The sequence below is a fragment of the Bos taurus genome, chromosome 15, assembly GCF_002263795.3.
Source record: "Bos taurus isolate L1 Dominette 01449 registration number 42190680 breed Hereford chromosome 15, ARS-UCD2.0, whole genome shotgun sequence".
Classification (NCBI taxonomy): domain Eukaryota; kingdom Metazoa; phylum Chordata; class Mammalia; order Artiodactyla; family Bovidae; genus Bos; species Bos taurus.
Genome location: NC_037342.1, coordinates 84,260,596 through 84,281,117, shown reverse-complemented (window position 1 = coordinate 84,281,117; position 20,522 = coordinate 84,260,596). Strand labels below are relative to the sequence as shown.

General features: G+C 37.9%; 1 long non-coding RNA gene and 1 pseudogene across 1 annotated transcript; both read right to left on the bottom strand.

Annotated features, from left to right (window-relative positions):
• Positions 1 to 921: 921 nt before the first annotated feature.
• LOC100848475 (uncharacterized) lies at positions 922 to 9,870 on the bottom strand. The gene is made up of 2 exons (XR_233092.5): positions 9,039 to 9,870; positions 922 to 1,928 (listed from the first exon to the last, which is right to left on the bottom strand). It is a non-coding gene; the product is annotated as an uncharacterized lncRNA (long non-coding RNA).
• OR4C164P (olfactory receptor family 4 subfamily C member 164, pseudogene) lies at positions 17,346 to 18,256 on the bottom strand (annotated as a pseudogene).

Below are 20,522 nucleotides of genomic sequence, written 5' to 3'. Positions count from 1 at the left end.
TATCTTTGACAAAGGAGGCAAGAATATACAATGGATTAAAGACAATCTCTTTAACAAGTGGTGCTGGGAAAACTGGTCAACCACTTGTAAAAGAATGAAACTAGAACACTTTCTAACACCATACACAAAAATAAACTCAAAATGGATTGAAGACCTAAATGTAAGACCAGAAACTACAAAACTCCTAGAGGAGAACATAGGCAAAACACTCTCCGACATACATCACAGCAGGACCCTTTATGACCCACCTCCCAGAATATTGGAAATAAAAGCAAAAATAAACAAATGGGACTAATTAAACTTAAAAGCTTCTGCACAACAAAGGAAACTATAAGCAAGGTGAAAAGACAGCCTTCAGAATGGGAGAAAATAATAGTAAATGAAGCAAATGACAAACAACTAATCTCAAAAATAAAGCACTTTTCAAATACAATTATTTGTGGATTTAGCCTGATTCTAATTAATTTTGCTGAATGAATATACAGTTAAGAGATATGGCTCCATTTCATTAAAATCATTACTTTTATATTTTCAATAAATCTATGGGTCTATGCTTGAATGTTGTATGAGTTGCCATTTTGGATTTATTTGACTGCCTTTGGTGATTTAAAATCATAGCCCACTCACACCCTATAAATAATGTTTTCTTTATAAATATATTTATACTATACATTTGCTATACTTATTTTTACAAGTGTATATTTTTATAAATATAGAATATGCCCCATTTTACTGCACACTCACTTCCAGATATTACAGTTTGAAAAGAGGGAGAGGATGCATTTATAATCTCTAAATAAAACACCATTTCCTTTAAGTATCCTTACGATATCTAATTGGTTTCCAAGGTGGCACTTGTTGGAGATATGTGTCTGGGACTTGGAAACAGCGAACCTGAAAGAACAACACTTGCAAAGTGTCTGCAAGGACTGACAAGTTTATTTCTGCAGTCAAGCCTTTTTATAGGAGCAAGGAACAAAGAGTTTAGAGCATACAGCCAGCAGAACACGTACAAGGCTAGGATATAATCAGTAAAAGATACTTCAAGGAACAGCGCATTCTTAACAACCCATGTATTTATCCATGACCCATTTTCTCAAGCAATGTCTTTAATGTTTAATTGTTAAATCTAGGCCCCGAGCATAGCCAAAGGCAGGAAATGTTCTTCAGCAATCAGTACAATGTCTGGGTACCTCTGGCTCTTTGCCATTTTCCCATGGACTTTCTCCTTCAAGGCTATTTAGCACTGTGCCTCCCAACATATCCTCCTTTTGTTTTTAGTTTAAGCAGGGCAGCTGTTAGTTGGACCTGTCGTAGGAGGCACGGAGTCTTGAGTAGAGACATCTGTATAGGATTGTGTAGTGCCATACCAGATAGGGTTCCTATTGTAACAATAGATATTAGACTAAGAATGCCAGCAATAATCCATCCTATTATGTGCCTTGACCTCCTTAAGCCATATTTGAGCAAAACTGAGAGAAATACAGAGTCAGTCCATGGTTCTGTTAGGTTAACAGGAAGCCACAAATCAGATCTTTGCTTGACTATTGCCATGTTGACATAATGATATGAAATAGTATGGTTTGAACACGTATACAAGGCACATGCTGTACAGTAAACAATCTTAGCAGAAAGATCTATATTGAAGTTACCTACAATAAACATGTACAGTAGGTGCACACAAGATTGGATATAACCTGTACTATCACATAAAAAGGTATAGTTTTGAGGTTTTTAAGGCTTTTGCAGTCCCATACACATTGGCAAAGTGCTCCAATGCAGCAGGAATCTTCCACACATGCCATTCCTCAGGTCCTGCGGTAGGGGTTCAGACATTGATGTTTTCTCTTCGGCTTCTCTATGGTCATTGATGAGACCCTTCGCATCAGCTGTGTCACCTGTCGGGGGAGTCTGGTCATGGGGTCCTTCTGGTAACAGACATGGAGAAGTGGAACTTAGATTTCGCCTCCATCTGCAATGACAAGACCATAACCTCTACCTAGGAGTCATAAGATTCCTGGCAACCATTGATTAAACTGCTTATACCATATTGGTGTGTTGGCTTCTAACAGTTTCTTACTGTTTTCCTCTGCAAAATGTCTGTCTGCATGAGTATCAGAACTATCTTTTAGTAAATTTTAAAAATTTAAGGAATAAAAACTGGAAATAGGACTGCCTTATGATCCAGCAATCCCACTGCTGGGCATACACACTGAGGAAACCAGAAGGGAAAGAGACACGTGTATCCCAATGTTCATTGCAGCACTGTTTATAATAGCCAGGACATGGAAGCAACCTAGATGCCCATCAGCAGATGAATGGATAAGAAAGCAGTGGTACATATACACAATGGAGTATTACTCAGCCATTAAAAAGAATACATTTGAATCAGCTCTAATGAGATGGATGAAACTGGAACCTATTATACAGAATGAAGTAAGCCAGAGAGAAAAACACCAATACAGTATATTAACGCATATATATGGAATTTAGAAAGATGGTAACAATAACCCTGTGTACGAGACAGCAAAAGAGACACTGATGTATAGATCAGTCTTATGGACTCTGTGGGAGAGGGAGAGGGTGGGGAGATTTGGGAGAATAGCATTGAAACATGTATAATATCATGTATGAAACGAGTTGCCAGTCCAGGTTCGATGCACGGTACTGGATGCTTGGGGCTAGTGCACTGGGACGACCCAGAGGGAGGGGAGGGGAGGGAGGAGGGAGGAGGGTTCAGGATGGGGAACGCGGGTATACCTGTGGCGGATTCATTTCAATATTTGGCAAAACTAATACAATTATGTAAAGTTTAAAAATAAAATAAAATTTAAAAAAATTTAAGGAATAAAGAGTTAAAGATAATAACAATTGAGGGTTCATGGGATAAGAAGTGTATCTCCTCTTCTATATTTCCCCTTTCTGTTTTAACAAATGAGTTTTAAGAGTACGATGGGTTCTTTTGATAATTGCTTGACCCTGGGGATTGTAGGGTATCCCCGTGATGTGTGTTAATATTCCATTCCATTAGAAATGAACGAAATGAGTGAGAGGTAAATGCAGGCCCATTATCTGTTTTTAAGATCGAAGGTATTCCCATAACAGGGAAGGTGAGTAAAAGTGCGGAAATGGCGTGTTTGTTGGATTCTGAAGAGACAGGCATTGCCCATATAAAACCTGAAAATGTATCCATTGAGACAAAAAGCAAATAAAACCTTCCCAAGGAGCAATGAGTGAAGTCGGATTGCTAAAGGGAGTTAGGCTGTTGCCCATGAGGATTAACTCCTGAAAGCGTGGTACATAAGTGCAGAGGAGCGCAGACATCACAGGATTTAATGAAAAGTCTCGCTTCAGTGAGGGGAATATGGTGTTTAGAGTGCAATCTTTTAGCATTGGTATGAAGATTAGTGTGTTCATCTATAGTAGATGTAAAATTGGGAGCTATGAATTTATCAACAGCATCATTCCCTGTTGCTGGGGGGCCAGGTAAACCTGAATGAGCCCATATATGTGCAATGAAGAAAGGTTCTGTATGTGATCAAATTAAGGCTTGAGTCTTTGAAAAGAGAAAATATAATTCTTCATCTAGGTTGTATAAAAATGCGGTAACAAAATCGGGGAAAAGGGAAGCAAGGTATTTGGAATCAGTATAGACATTGAAGGATGATGGTTGAAGAGACAAAAGAGCATATTAAGCATACAATTCAACTCTTTGTACTGAAGAATAGGTAGTGGGTAATTTCTCTTTGATATCAGGGCCGACAATACTAGCTATGTCTTTCTTGTTGCCATCAATGAAATAGGTAGGTGCATTTGAAATAGGCTGGGAGGCAATGATATTAGTTACTATAAATTTAGTAAATTGTAGGAAGTCCCATAATTTTCCTTTCAGCAAATGGAATGAGATAACGTTCTGAAAGTAATTTAATGCTATTTGCATGGTCATGTTATATTGTAAGGCAATTTGTAATTCCTTTTTTGTTAAAGGGACATGTATTTCAAATGGATTAAAACCAGTTAAGCTTTGTACATGGCTCCTTCTTGATACAATTAGCTGTCCTATTTTCTCAATGTATGATACGATTTTTTTTTTACTGCTTAGTATGTGGATATACCCATTCTATTGGGCTGTTTTGAGCTATGATTTCTGTAGGTGAATGCTTGGTGGGGAATAAATATAAATAGATTGGTTGGGTATGGTCCAGCTGAGTTGAGAAAGACTGTTGAATGTGTGTGTTTTTTTTTTTTAATAGTTACTTGATAATTACTATGTGTTCTTTTTTTAAATTTTATTTTATTTTTAAACTTTACATAATTGTATTAGTTTTGCCAAATATCAAAATGAATCCATCACAGGTATACATGTGCTGCCCATCCTGAACCCTCCTCCCTCCTCCCTCCCCCATACCATCCCTCTGGGTCGTCCCAGTGCACTAGCCCCAAGCATCCAGTATCATGCATTGAACCTGGACTGGCATCTCGTTTCATACATGATATTTTACATGTTTCAATGCCATTCTCCCAAATCTTCCCACCCTCTCCCTCTCCCACAGAGTCCATAAGACTGTTCTATACATCAGTGTCTCTTTTGCTGTCTCGTACACAGGGTTATTGTTATCATCTTTCTAAATTCCATATATATGTGTTAGTATACTGTATTGGTGTTTTTCCTTCTGGCTTACTTCACTCTGTATAATAGGCTCCAGTTTCATCCACCTCATTAGAACTGATTCAAATGAATTCTTTTTAATGGCTGAGTAATACTGCATTGTGTATATGTACCACAGCTTTCTTATCCATTCATCTGCTGATGGACATCTAGGTTGCTTCCACATCTTGGCTATTATAAACAGTGCTGCGATGAACATTGGGGTACACGTGTCTCTTTCCCTTCTGGTTTCCTCAGTGTGTATGCCCAGCAGTGGGATTGCTGGATCATAAGGCAGTTCTGTTTCCAGCTTTTTAAGGAATCTCCACACTGTTCTCCATAGTGGCTGTACTAGTTTGCATTCCCACCAACAGTGTAAGAGGGTTCCCTTTTCTCCACACCCTCTCCAACATTTATTATTTGTAGACGTTTGGATCGCAGCCATTCTGACTGGCGTGAAATGGTACTTCATTGTGGTTTTGATTTGCATTTCTCTGATAATGAGTGATGTTGAGCATCTTTTCATGTGTTTGTTAGCCATCTGTATGTCTTCTTTGGAGAAATGTCTATTTAGTTCTTTGGCCCATTTTTTGATTGGGTCATTTATTTTTCTGGAGTTGAGCTGGAGGAGTTGCTTGTATATTTTTGAGATTAGTTGTTTGTCAGTTGCTTCATTTACTATTATTTTCTCCCATTCTGAAGGCTGTCTTTTCACCTTGCTTATAGTTTCCTTTGTTGTGCAGAAGCTTTTAAGTTTAATTAGGTCTCATTTGTTTATTTTTGCTTTTATTTCCGATATTTTGGGAGGTGGGTCATAGAGGATCTTGCTGTGATGTATGTCAGAGAGTGTTTTGCCTATGTTCTCCTCTAGGAGTTTTATAGTTTCTGGTCTTATGTTTAGATCTTTAATCCATTTTGAGTTTATTTTTGTGTATGGTGTTAGAAAGTGTTCTAGTTTCATTCTTTTACAAGTGGTTGATCAGTTTTCCCAGCACCACTTGTTAAAGAGATTGTCTTTAATCCATTGTATATTCTTGCCTCCTTTGTCAAAGATAAGGTGTCCACATGTGTGTGGATTTATCTCTGGGCTTTCTATTTTGTTCCATTAATCAATATTTCTGTCTTTGTGCCAGTACCATACTGTCTTGATAACTGTGGCTTTGTAGTAGAGCCTGCCCCAGAGAGACATTATCTGTTGAATGTGTTTTTTAACAAATTTTAATTCTTCTTTCTTTTTTTTCTTTTGTTAGTTGTCTAGGACTATTAGGGTCAGGAGGTCCCTCTAAAATTTTAAATAAATTTTGTAATGCATAGGTGGGAATGCCAATAGATGACTGAAGCCAATTAATATCTCTTATCAATTTTTGAAAATCGTTTAATGTGTGTAGAGAATGCACAGAGATTTGAGTTTTTTGAGGTTTTATCTTAGAGTCTTCCATAACATGTCCTAGGTAATTAAAGGGTGCTTTCAATTGAATTTTATCTGGCACAACAAGTAGGCCATGATTTTGAAGAGTGGTGGTGACTTTGTCATATAACTGTTGCAAACAAAGTTCAGATTCCATGGAAAGGAGTATGTCATCCATATAATGAATTATGAAGGCAGTAGGATATTTATCTCTACTGGGTTGTAATAAAACATATATGAGATATTGGCAAATGGTAGGAGAGTTCATCATCCCCTGAGGTAAAACCTTCCATTGAAATATTTTAAGAGGAGCCATGTGATTTATAGAGGGAACTGAAAAATCAAAACGTTTTCTATCTTTAGGATGCAAAGGTATAGTAAAAAAGCAGTCTTGTAAATCAATAATAATTACAGGCCATCCTTTTGGCACCGTGGAAGGAGAGGGCAATCCAGGTTGTAAGGGCCCCATAGGAATCATAGTATTATTAACATTTCTTAAATCTATCAACATTCGCCATTTTCCTGATTTCTTTTTTTATTACAAAAACGGGAAAATTCCATGGGGAAAATGAAGGTTCTATATGAACTTTTTGTAATTGTTCATTAACCAATTGTGTAAGAGTTGCCAATTTTTCTTTAGTTAGGGGCCATTGAGGTGTCCATATTGGGGTATCAGATTCCCAATCAAGGGGCAGCAGTGTTAACTCAATGGCCCCCATTAAAAAGGTTCATTTAAAGAAATTATGGCTTTTGTTTGTTCAAGAAAATTCCATCCCCATAAATTGATAGGGATATTAGTAATATATGGTTTAAGATAAGCTACAATTTGATTAGGGCCAAACACTTGTAAATAGGATGCATTGACAAAAGTTTGTGTGACATCAGTTTTACTTATTCCTAATAGTCTAGAAGGAGCCATAACCTTACCCCAATCAAGGGGCCATTCTGCAGCTCTAATGATTGAAATGTTAGTTCCAGTATCTAACATGTTTGTGAAATTCTTTTCTTGTATGCGTAAAGTAAGCATGGGTTTCTGATGTTCCTTTAATAAGGTGGATAGTGCAGCAGTAAGGTTGGTACTGCCAAAGCCTCCCTGCCTAGCTTTATCAGATGCCTTCATTGGTTTAACATATGGCCAAAGTAATAATTGTGCAAAATGTTCCCCTTTTTGTAAGTATACATTTCCCATTTTCACAACATTTATCATAATTTCTGCTTCATAATCTTCATCCGTAACTCGAGTCAATACCATTAAACCTCTCATTGTGCAGCTACTACGTCCCAAAATCAGTCCCACTGTCCTGGGTGGAGTTTGGTCATAATATCCAGTGGGAATTTTTGGGGGGTTGTATAATTCTATTAGTTCCATATCATAAGGACTAGATATATCAATGCAAGCACTCTTAGATGTAGCTGCTTGTAGCATCATAACATTAGGTCCTCCTTTTGTAGCAGGGCTAGAGGATGGCCCCTTTATTAGTTTCCCTGTTGTTTTTGTTGTGCATCAGGGTTCAAGGTGTTTCCATCCTTATCAAATTTAGAATGACATTCATTCAGCCAGTGGAACCCCTTTTTACATCTTGGACATATTCTTGGGGGTTTCTTCTTATAGAAGTAGTATTATTTTTTCTGGCCTGTGTTGGCATGCAGCATTGTTTTTTCATATGGCAGGGCTTCCCACAATTAAAACATTTGGTATTAGCAGCTTTTTGTACATTAAAGGTTTCTAATGTTGCCAATTTTGTTCTATGGGACATAGATCCAGTGTCCTTACATGCTTTCAAATATTCCATAAGAGAGCCAGTCTCTCGAATTGGTCTGAGCATGGATTGACATTCCTCATTAGCATTTTCAAAAGCAAGTTGTTTTAAAATAAAATTTTGTAAAGTCATATCCTTAATAGATTTCTCAATTGCATCCTTTAATTTTCCTATAAATTGAGAATATTCCTTTTCATGTCTTTGAATAATCTTAACAAATGAACCATCAGAGTTAGTGCTATCAACCTTTGCTTATGCCCTGCAGGCAGTTTCTTTAATGAAATGTAACATCTGAGGGGTAATATTAGCTAATTGTGCAATCATATCAGCCATGACTCTTGTTCTGGTGAGTATATCATAGGTTAAATTGGCAGGGTTACAGTTACCATGAGATTGCTGGTCTATCATCAGCTGTCGGGCCTCATCATTAATCCACATTTGCCATTGCAGTAATTGTTGAGGATTTAAAATCATCTTTGCTACTTGAAAAAAATCATATGGCATCCAATGGCCAGCCCATCCTTCGAGAAATTCTATACAGTAAGGAGAAGTAGGTCCATACAGAGTTCATGCTTTCCTAAAGCTAGACAACATGCTAAAATCTAGATTAGCCCAAGTATTTTGGTCTTGGGCAGGTTGATTAAATTGCAATGGGAAAGTGAAAGTGCAAGCAGGCATCTCCCGAGGAGGAGTGAAATGATTAGTACGAGCAAAGTTAGCAATTGCTGTTACAGGAGGAGCAGAAGGAAAAACCTTAGATTTGGGCTGTCCGTTGAATGAAATGACCTCCGTTCTAAGTGGCTTCAGTTTTGACATATCCTGTATATATGTGTCTCTAAGTTGTTTTTCTAAGGATTGTGTCTGATTGAGCATAACATTCTTATATTTCAAAGCACCTTGCATATCTTGTTCCTTAAGCTCATATTCATGTAAAGATCGAATAGTTTTTACTTCCAAATCAATGTTATGCCCTTCAATTTGTTCTATGATAGCCCATATGAGTGACCATGTAACCCTTGCCGATATGCTTGCAAAACATTATTTTTAACCCTTTTCTATATGTCTAGATTGAGTGTCCCCTCTTCTGGGAATCATGAATTGTTCCAGTAAAATATGATAGCAGTTATTCAACTGATCTCTTGAAACATTAATACCATTTTGTTTCAGAAAGTGATGCATTATGAAAAGGAATCTTACTGCTATGTTGTCCCATCCTGCTTACCTCTTTCTGCAGGGCTCTCAGCTTTGTTCAGTCTTCCTTCAAGTCCCTGTTTGTGGCGCCACTTGTTGGAGATATGTCTCTGGGACTTGGAAACGGCGAACCTGAAAGAACAACACTTGGACAGTGTCTGCAAGGACTGACAAGTTTATTTCTGCAGTCAAGCCTTTTTATAGGAGCAAGGAACAAAGAGCTTAGAGCATACAGCCAGCAGAATATGTACAAGGCTAGGATATAATCAGTAAAAGATACTTCAAGGAACAGCGCATTCTTAACAACCCATGTATTTATCCATGACCCATTTTCTCAAGCAATATCTTTAATGTTTAATTGTTAAATCTAGGCCCCGAGCATAAGCAAAGGCAGGAAATGTTCTTCAGCAATCAGTACAATGTGGGTACTTCTGGCCCTTCGCCATTTTCTCATGGACTTTCTCCTTCAAGGCTATTTAGCACTGTGCCTCCCAACAGCACTAGAGGTAAAGAACCCTCCTGCCAATGCAGGAGATCTAACAGATGAAAGTTCTGTCCCGGGGTTGAGAAGTTCCCCTGGAGGAGGGCATGGCAACCCACACCAGTATCTTGCCTGGAGAATCCCATGGACTCAAGAGTCTGATGGGCTACCATCCATAGAGTCACAAAGAGTTGGACATGACTGAAGTGACTGAGCATGTACACATGCATGGTATCTACTATTTGACACACATTAACATAGAAAAATGAATGTATTTTGATAATTGGTAATGTTTCAGATATCCCCATTTCTATTTTTTTTTTTTTTAATTTCAGAATAGCCTCTTAAAGGATGCAAATTTCCTGACATTACATATAAATTACAATAGGATATTGTCACTCAATAGTTCAAGTTTACACAATTCAAAGTTCTGCTTAAGGGTTTAAAATCTGAGGTGGTTTGTCTCCACAACCTGAAGTAAAAGATATTGTACTTTGAACAGTACCACATGGCTATGTTAAATTATGAGACTCTAACATCCATAAGAATAATGTTCTTGAGTATTTGATGTTTTATAGTTTCTAGATTCATCTCCATTGTATCACTATTTCAAAATGTGTTTATTTATTTATTTATTTGTGTGTGTGTGTGTGTGTGTGTGTGTGTGTGTGTGTGTGCTGTCATTCTGCTAACTTTATTCTTTATACACAGTTTGGGTAAAGTAAGAACCAAACAAGGCTTCCACTGGCCCCCATCCTCACTCCACTTTTGAGGCTTTAAAAAGTGACTGATAGTTGATACTAGTAATGATTTCCAAGATTGCAGAATTTCCATAGTAGAACAAAGCTGTGCATTTGGTTTCTGAAAGAAAATAAGAGACCCTATTAAGAGGGAACTGCAGGAGAAATATGGTGAGTGGAAGGGGCCGGGGGGTCTGTTGTCCTAGTTCACACCAACCTAGGAGGGTTCCCCCACCTGCAACACGAAGCAGCCTGTAACTCCCACAGTCACAATGTACTTAAAATGTGTTTATACATTATTCAATGAAATTTGACTACTATAAACAGTTTTTGTTGCTTAGTCACTCAGTAGTGTCCAACTCAGTTGTGTCAAACTCTTTGCAGCCCCTGCCCTGTAAGATAGACAGATAAGATAACCCACTTTATCTGTCCATGGAATTTTCCAGTCAAGAATACTGGAGTGGGTTGCCATTTCCAACTCCAGGGGAACTTCCCAACCCCGGGATCAAACCTGGGTCTTTTAGGACTCCTGAATTGGCAGGGTGTTTGTGGAAAATGTATTTATTACCCTACTTCTGTGAACATAGAACTTATCTTAAAAAATAAAATATTTAATAACCAATAATCCAATATGATTTATTTGCTGATGTAGAGCAGAGAAGGCAATGGCACCCCACTCCAGTACTCTTGCATGGAAAATGAGACTTCACTTTCACTTTTCACTTTCATGTCTGGAGAAGGAATTGGCAACCCACTCCCCACCTGGAGAATCCCAGGCATGGGGGAGCCTGGGGGGCTGCTATCTACGGGGTTGCACAGAATCGGACACGACTGAAGTGAATTAGCAGTGGCAGCAGCAGCTGATGTGGAGACTTCTACATGCAAATGCCCAGTATTTCCCTAGGGTATAATTCTTGGGGTCATGAACTATACTGAGGCTGATTCTTTAGATCAGCCTCACTTAGAGATGCCTTGGCACTCTAGTCCCTGACTTTCACTCAGGAATCAGGGAAGGAAAAGTGCATTCCCTGAGGTAAATGGTGAGCTCTGGTCACTACCTCCTTCCAACCTGGTCTCGGTCTCCATGGCTGACACAGTGTTTTAATTACTCAGAATACTTGGTGCCAAAGCCAGATCCACACTAACAGGCACTTTTATTTATTCTCCAGTGAAAATTTCTTTGAGCAACCAGTGGTTTCTTGGCAGGACCTACAGTGCTGAATCCTACCATGGAGGTACTGAAAATGGCTCCTACTAGCAGGCCTCTATTTCCCCAACATAGTAAAAGATTCTCTGAAGACACTGTGTCAGCCACTGTGAATGGTGTCTGTCTCCAGGCCCTGCCCAGTTAATAGAAACTAAGACCTCTTGCCTTTCCCTCACAGGCCAACTCCCTGCTTTTACCTGGAATGTCTTCCTAAGATCACTCTTCTCCCCATTCCTGTCACTCAGAGCATGGGCACAGCACCATCTTCACATTCAAGGCTTTGTGTCCCTTTCAAGTTTTCATTTTTATGTATCAATACATGGCATCTAATAATACCTTTTTAACGTGCAGCCAATTGTTTCCCAAATTTGAGTATCTTGCAAAAGACATTTAAATAAGGATGATCTGAAGTTCAGCTTCAGCCTTGGTCTTCATCTGAAATCAGTTATTAGTTTGGACTTCAGGATTTGCGAGTTGAATATCTACACCACTGTCATCCTCTGTCTTTCAGGAATATGACTGCACTGGTTACTGCCATCTATTGATACAATCTCCATAATGGTGCTATAACAAATCAGTCACAAGACATAGATTTACTTTTAACATATACATATTTGCTCTCAAATATTGGTGAACATTTTAGGTGTGACATGGCTTCCTAGTGGCCCAGTAGTAAAGAATCTGCCAGCCAGTGCAGGAGGCACAACAGATGTGGGTTCAATCCCTGGGTTGGGAAGATCCCCTGAAGCAGGAAATGGCAACTTGCTTCAGTATTATTGCCTGAAAAATTCCATGGACAGAGGATCCTGGCAGTCTACAGTCCCTGGGGTTGCAAAGAGTCAGAAACAACTGAGCAAATGAGCACTGAGCTCTGGGCACTGGAGAAAATACACCCTTATTGGTTTCATTTTTTCCACTTTGGCTTTCTTTTTGATATGATACATTAAGGAGACAGACATTCTTATAATATCAGTAATTATAATATTAACATCTTTTCTGAAATGTGAAAACAGACATGACAGCCACAGCTACAACTGACAGTAAATCACCTCAAGAACAAATACAAATAAGATCACAAAACAAAATGAAATCGATCAATATTTTCCTTCCCTCACTTCTTTCAACCTAACACCTCAGTGATAAAGAATGGAATTTTATTCTCTTCTTGCCTAAAACTCTTTAATAACATTATCTGATAGGACTTGCATTGTTCCATAATATTTAACTGGGCATATGTACACACACACACATAAAATCCCTTAAAGCATATAAAATTTATCCTTAAGAAATACTTTTACTTTTTGTTTGACTTGGACATTTTTATAAAATGATAGCCAATGGAAGGAGTCTTGGTGAATTTCTTCAATGAGACTTTTTTTTATTTTTACCAGAATAGGGCAAGAAGACGAAAGAGAAGAAAGAAAAAATAAGATGCACAATGATTCAGGCTAAAAATGTACAGTCTTTGTAGGGAAGGAAAATAAGCTCTTCATGGAACCACATTGAGAATGGTGGATGTTCTAGGTTCTACCTCTGATACCCAAGTTTTTTTGTTTTTTTTTTTTTCTGAATGATCTCTCTGCATTGTTTCACACCAGGACATTCTACAACAGAAATTGGCCTAAGGTTCCCAGCTACTGGAAGATGACTGAAGAACCAACAAATGCCAATATTTCTATTCCTGATGAGTAGTGTCAGAGAAGGATAGTAACACACCTGAGTATGTAGGGAGGTCACTGTAGTATCAGTGGTGCCTGATAAAGCTAACTCATCATGGGTGATCATCTGAATCAGCTCTGTGGAAACATTTTAGGGACCTAGGCTTCACTTGTGGCTCAGCTAGTTAAGAATCCACCTGCAATGCAGGAGACCCTGGTTTGATTCCTGGGTTGGGAAGATTCTCTGGAGAAGGGCTAGGCTACCTACTCCAGTATTCTTGGGCTTCCCTAATGGCTCAGCTGGTAAAGAATCTGCCTGCAATAACCTGAGTTGGGAAGATCACCTGGATTTGATTGGGAAGATCCAATCCCTGGGTTGGGAAGATCACCTGGAAAAGGGAACAGTTACCCACTCCATAACTGACCTGGAGAATTCTATGGATTCTATAGTCCATGGGGTCCCAAAGAATCAGACATGACTGAGCAACTTTCACTTTCAGGCTTCTAGGAACATGTGATTAGAGTCCCCTCCTCCATTTACTTGGAGAAGTAAATGGCAACCCACTCCAGTATTCTTGCCTAGACAACTCCATGGACAGAGGAGCCTGGTGGGCTGCTTTCCATGGGGTTGTACAGAGTTGGACAGAACTGAAGCAACTTAGCATGCACTGGAGAGGGAAATGGCAACCCACTCCAGTATTCTTGCCTAGAGAATCTCAGGGAGAGAGGAGCCTGATGGGCTGCCGTCTGTGGGTTTGCACAGAGTCTGACATGACTGAAGCAAGTTAGCAGCAGCAGCAGCAGCCTCTATTTAGGTCATAGAAATCCATAATGAAAACCTTGCTATCATATTGGAGTGGACTTTGATTAGATCCGGAGCCTTCATCTGGGACTTCCCTTGTGGCTCAGATGGTAAAGAATCTTTAATTGGCTTGTTACTAAAGAGTTGACAATACACTCTTTTAACCTGGGAATTTGTCACATATGCAAACAAATAAGCTAAGCCAATGCTATGATAGATGCTTAAAGACCACCAATTCCAAGGACAACATTTTAAGCAGATAAGGGAACAAGCTACATAAGCATTTCCCTGCACAGATTAGGGCAACCTGGCTAGCGATTATTTCTTTAGCTGTCAATTCAGTTCAGTTCAGTCGCTCAGTTGTGTCCGACTCTTTGCGACCCCATGAATTGCAGCACATCAGGCCTCCCTGTCTATCACCAATTCCCAGAGTTCACTTAGACTCATGTCCATCGAGTCCATGATGCCATCCAGCCATCTCATCCTCTGTCATCCCCTTCTCCTCCTGCCCCCAATCTCTCCCAGCATCAGAGTCTTTTCCAATGAGTCAACTCTTTGCATGAGGTGGCCAAAGTACTGCAGTTTCAGCTTTAGCATCATTCCTTCCAAAGAACACCCAGGGCTTAATCTCTTTTAGAATGAACTGGTTGGATCTCCTTGCAGTCCAAGGGACTCTCAAGAGTCTTCTCAAACACCACAGTTCAAAAGCCTCAATTCTTTGGCGCTCAGCTTTCTTCACAGTCCAACTCTCACATCCATTCATGACCACTGGAAAAACCATAGCCTTGACTAGATGGACCTTTGTTGGCAAAGTAATGTCTCTGCTTTTGAATATGCTATCTAGGTTGGTCATAACTTTCCTTCCAAGGAGTAAGTGTCTTTTAATTTCATGGCTGCCATCACCATCTGTTGTGATTTTGGAGCCCCAAAAAATAAAGTCTGACACTGTTTCCCCATCTATTTCCCATGAAGTGATGGGACCAGATGCCATGATCTTTGTTTTCTGAATGTTGAGCTTTAAGCCAAATTTATCACTTTCCTCTTTCACTTTCATCAAGAGGCTTTTTAGTTCCTCTTCACTGCCATTAATTCGGCCCTTATGCTGTCTTCCCACAGGGTGGTGCTCAAGTTGAATAGTATTTTAAAACCAACTTTCAAATTTCACCTAGGAATATGTTGTTGTTCAGTCCTTAAGTTGTGTCCGACTCTTTGCGACCCCATGGCTTGTACCACGGACAGTATGAAAAGGCAAAAAGGAATTTGCAACTCAGCTTTATTTACGTATAACTGGTACACAAAAACTACACTTAATTAATATTTACAATTTGATTAATTGGGGCATATTATGTGAATCAAGGTAATAAAGACATCCATCACATTCAAGAGGAGAAAAAAAAATTTTCTCTTTTGAGGAAAAATAAATATAAAGGAATTCGTAGATTGACCTGTCTTCAGGAAATGTTAATTGTTGTGTGGATGTTTAACTAAGTTGTGCTTTATCCCATGAGTGTGGTTTAGGACTACACTAAGCGGTCTCACTTTTTTTTTTTTTTTTTCCCACATACTGTGAAGCATTGAAACGTGCCCCTTGCAGTGGAAGCATGGAGTCTTAACCACTGGAGTGCCAGGGAAGTCCCTAGCTAGTCTCAGTTTAAAAACCTGAAGTGGATCTCAAGTGAGCCTTCTATGCTGCAATTCCAGCATCCATCTATCCTCTCAATGTTCTAAAGTGGATAAAAGTCTCTTAGGGCAAGTAGTGATGAAGGGCTAGAGTTATATTTTCACCTTTCCCTTTATCTTTAAAATCCCAATACCTTCTTTTCTTTCTTCAGTCCCAACCAATGACTTGACTTTCTACTTAAGAGAATACCTGAAACAATTAGAAAAGTATTTCTACAAACTCACATCACTGATTCTTCCCACCCTCAACATCCATGCCCACTTAATCAGCCTCCCTGTCCATTATAGAATTCTATCTGCTGTAAATTATCAGCTCTACCATCCCAGGGCTTCCCTGGTGGCTTAATGGTAAAGAATCTGCCTGCCTATGCAGGAGACAGGGATTTCATCCCTGGATTGGGAAAAGCCCCTGGAAAAGAAAATGGCAACCCACTCCAGTATTCTTGCCTTGGAAATCCCAAGGACAGAAGGAGCCTGACGGACTAAAGTCCATAGTGTCACAAAAAAGTCAGACATGACTTAGCAGCTAAACAACAGTAACCACTGTTCTAAGCCAACATGTCCACGTGTACCAGACAAATCCAATTTCCTCCTTCTACATAAGAGCAATGATCTGATAATTGCTCCCTTACCCCCTTTTGCTCTCTTCAGAATCATTCCCATCATCATGAAATATGCTGTTGTTTCCTTCATCCTAAAATACCACTTTTTGAACACCAATTTGTTGCCAGAAACTTATTCCAGTAATTTCTTCCCCTTCATAGCAAAAATATGTTGGAAAAAGTTTTCATTCTTGACATATTTTATTCTGTGTTTCCAAGTTGGGAGTCTCACTTCTGTGGACCTCTTCTCTTTTTAGCTCTGTTTCGTATGCCAGTTGTTTCCTCTTTTGTATGTATGGTCTCATCAATGACATGCTGGGTTTTAAAATATAATTCTTACAATTTTATAAAATTATCACTGATTTATCAAATATTTGGGAACTGTCTAAAGATTTAAATTACAAAAACATTAATAAGTATGTAAAATTAAATAATATAAAATAATGGTTAACATGAACAAAAATATTAAAATTATATAAATTATAAAAATATAGAAAAATTATGGATCAATACAGAAAGTATTTTTGTTATAAATAGAATAGTCTAGTTTGAATGTAAAGTTAGTTATTTCCTTGTACACTGCAAGCAAAGGAAAGGCCCATTTTTAAGGGTGTTTCAAGAGGGAGACAAGCATAAAATAGGAACTTAACTATTTGCTATTTATGCTCCTTGGAGAGAATAAGTTTCTGGGAATGACTTGATGGACTGACTCTTGAGCCAAAAAAGATATGATACAAAGTAGTGCCAGCACTGGTTTAACAACAAAATAGATGACAGAAATCAAGGACAGAGTATAAAATTTGAAGAAGAAACATGAAAAATAAAAACAAACAAAAAATAGTGTTCAAAATAAGAAAATAAAGCTACAGAAAAAACAGAATCTGGTTCTCGAGCCTCAAAGGAATATCAAAGCAGATGGCAGAAGTGAGGAATGCTCTTATGCTCCCACAATTGTGATTGCACTTCATGTTGTCTCTCCATGAGACATTGGTTATAATAATACAGATCTGTGCTCTATAGATTCTGCTTATTCTTGCACAGGTCCCACTGGAAGAGAACTATGTTGTCTACACTGGGATGAGAACATTTTGCCTTTCCTATCAATCCAGTTTTATTTATACTGTGGCAGAATTAGCAATTGGCATCTTCTGCACTTTGCCATCTTGAGTCAGAGTTTGTTGCACCATAGCCTTCTCATGGCCTGTTTGACTTCTGCATTCCTCAGAGTGTAAATCAGGAGGTTGAGCAAAGGTGCCCTAATAGTGTAAAACACAGCCACCATCTTGTCCACTGGAAATGCAGTTACAGGCTGAGTGTATGTGTATATACATGGTACAAAGAATAACACAATAACAATAATTTGAGAGGTGCAAGTAGATAGGGCTTTCTTTCTTCCTTCTGCACTATGATTACTCAGAGAACATAAGATGAAAACATAGGAGACTGGCAGCAGTATGAAACTCACCATGCATATAGCCCCACTGTTAAACACTATGAGTAGACTGATGACATAAGTATCAATGCAGGCAAGTTTCAACAATGGTTTCATATCACAGAAATAGTGATCAATAGCATTGGGGCCACAGAAGGGTAATGTCAAAACCAAGAGAATCTGTGCTGAAGAATGAAGGCCTCCACCCAGTCCAGTTTTACCAGTGTGCCACAGACACACTGGGTCATGATGGCTGTGTACTGCAGGGGCTTGCAAATGGCCACATAGCGATCAATGGACATGAGGACAAGCACCCAGATCTCCATGCACCCAACGAAGTGAAATGCAAAGATCTGGGTCATGTACTCATTGTAGGAGATGACTTTCTTCTAAGACACAGAATCTGCAATCAACCTAGGGGCAGTGGTTGTGGCAAAATAGGCATCAGCAAAGGATAAGTAGAAAAGGAAGAAGCACATTGGGCTCCCAAGTGTCTGCCTATTTCGTATGGTCATCACAATTAGGAAGTTTGCCAACAGAGTTGCAAGGTATAGAAGCAAGAAGATCACAAATACTACTTTGTCCTTTAGTAGATTCTGTGCTAACCCAAGCAGAATGAACTTGTTCACACTGTTGTTCACCTCCATAGTTATGGTGAATGTAAAACAGGCATAGCTGAGAAGCGGTTCATCCGCAAAGAAGTGGGGGAAATGGTGACTTGGCAAAAAAAAATGTATTTGGACTTGAAATTATAACTTTTAGAGTTATAATTCCATCAAAACATATAACTCACTATTTCTCAAAGTTTTCATGCATTGAAATAAATTATGAAATAATGTTTTTTACACTGGTTTTCATGCTTTAACCAGTTCTTTCTATAGGGAATAAGATTTGTGCAAGAGAACCCTCAATGACTGTGCTTTTTGCCAAAGTCTGAGAGTTAATGACTTTGTTGTATGATATTGATCAGGTCACTTTAATGTCTTGATGTCTTTTCTTCAAATGACAATTAGAAGTTCCAATAGATATAGTGTATATGATATATATGCTCATATAATATATATACATATCAACTACTGAATTTATATATTAAATATATATATAATAATTATATATATATATAATTTTATATTCTATATAATTTTATAATAACACTTTTGGGGGTTCTTTCTTGAAGAAACACATTTCTTGATTTGGAAACCAGGTTGCACCCATTATTTCTGATCTCTTCAAAATCATGTTTGCATTAAGCTTTACGAAAAAACTGTTTTTCCAACTTTTAGGCTAGTTGCAATTATACTATTAGGGCACATGAGATATTTGTGTAAATCATTGAAACTGACATTTTGAGAAAAATTTACTATATGTTTGAAATAATCCATTACCCATGCTATTAAGAAATGTATCAAATTAATCTTCACACCCTATGGATCCAATCTGAAGTGCCATTTCTTATATTTCTAAAACTCATATAATGCCCTGTCCCATATCTGATTCTCCTACTACTGTTTTCCAGAGGTTTGTACTCTTCCAATTTTTATCTAAGACAAAATTTTTAAATGTATTTCAGGATTTAAACCTATAAATATCTCCCATTGTTCTACTTTATTCTTTTTATAAGCATGCTGCTGCTGCTAAGTCGCTTCAGTCGTGTCCGACTCTGTGCGACCCCCCTAGGCGGCAACCCACCAGGCTCCGCCGTCTCTGGGATTCTCCAGGCAAGAACACTGGAGTGGGCTGCCATTTCCTTCTCCAATGCATGAAAGTGAAAAGTGAAAAGTGAAAGTGAAGTCGCTCAGTCGTGCCCAACTTTTAGCGACCCCATGGACTGCAGCCTACCAGGTTCCTCCATCCATGGGATTTTCCAGGATAGAGTACTGGAGTGAGGTGCCATTGCCTTCTCGGTTATAAGCATACACATATATAAATTTTCAATCATCTTATAATATTTTTATACTTTCTAATTTTCATTTTTGATTACTAAAAGCCTTTCACATTTTTTAAAGAGTATCCATACTGTAATTATTAATTTAGCAACCATAAATTAATGTATCAAAATCTCATAATATAAATTCTATCACATATCTTGACTAAAGTTGTTTACAAATTTTCATCCTAATGAACAACTTTTGAATAAACTCTTCTTATACAACTTTTGGTTATTTTAATAATTTCATCAAAATGTGTCCCAGAGATTACTGACATAAATATGCATATTTCATAATTATTAACAACTACTAAATAATCTTCCAATTTGGTTACTTCAATATACTTTAGAAAAAACTAGAATGAATATATTTGCATAATAAAATCTCCAAAGTTTATGGTAGATTACAGACTGTGAAAAGTACTCTTAAAAATTCATAATTAACCAATTTCACTCACTGGATGAAAATGTTAGTTCCTTACATATTCTGTGAGTGTTTTCAGGATCGTGTGTGTATTTATATAGTTAAATATTTCTTCTTATGCACCAATTGTATTTTTCCATTATTTCTATATTTATAACAATAGGCCATGAATTTCTAATAAAAACCTAACATGGGGCACTCATATTTACTTGATTATCTGAACTAAAATTATTTGTATTTTGGTTAGCAACAGTGCATAATATTGTGTATATATTTGCTTATATTTTATCCATTTTTGAATTATGTAAATCTTTTGTCAATAAAATTTTAATACCTTTAAGTTATGAGCTATTTTCAATTTTATGCACTAAAATTTACTCTTCTTTCCATTTTATTCTGTTACTTAAATTTGAGAGATTTCACCTTTATTCTTTCTTATAATATTTCTGTGCTTTTTCACTTTAATGTCAAATGACCTTTTGGTTTGCTTTAATATGACTTTTGAGACACTTTTTCTCTTTCTACTTAATTATCAATCCTTCAATGCATCAATAACAGCATC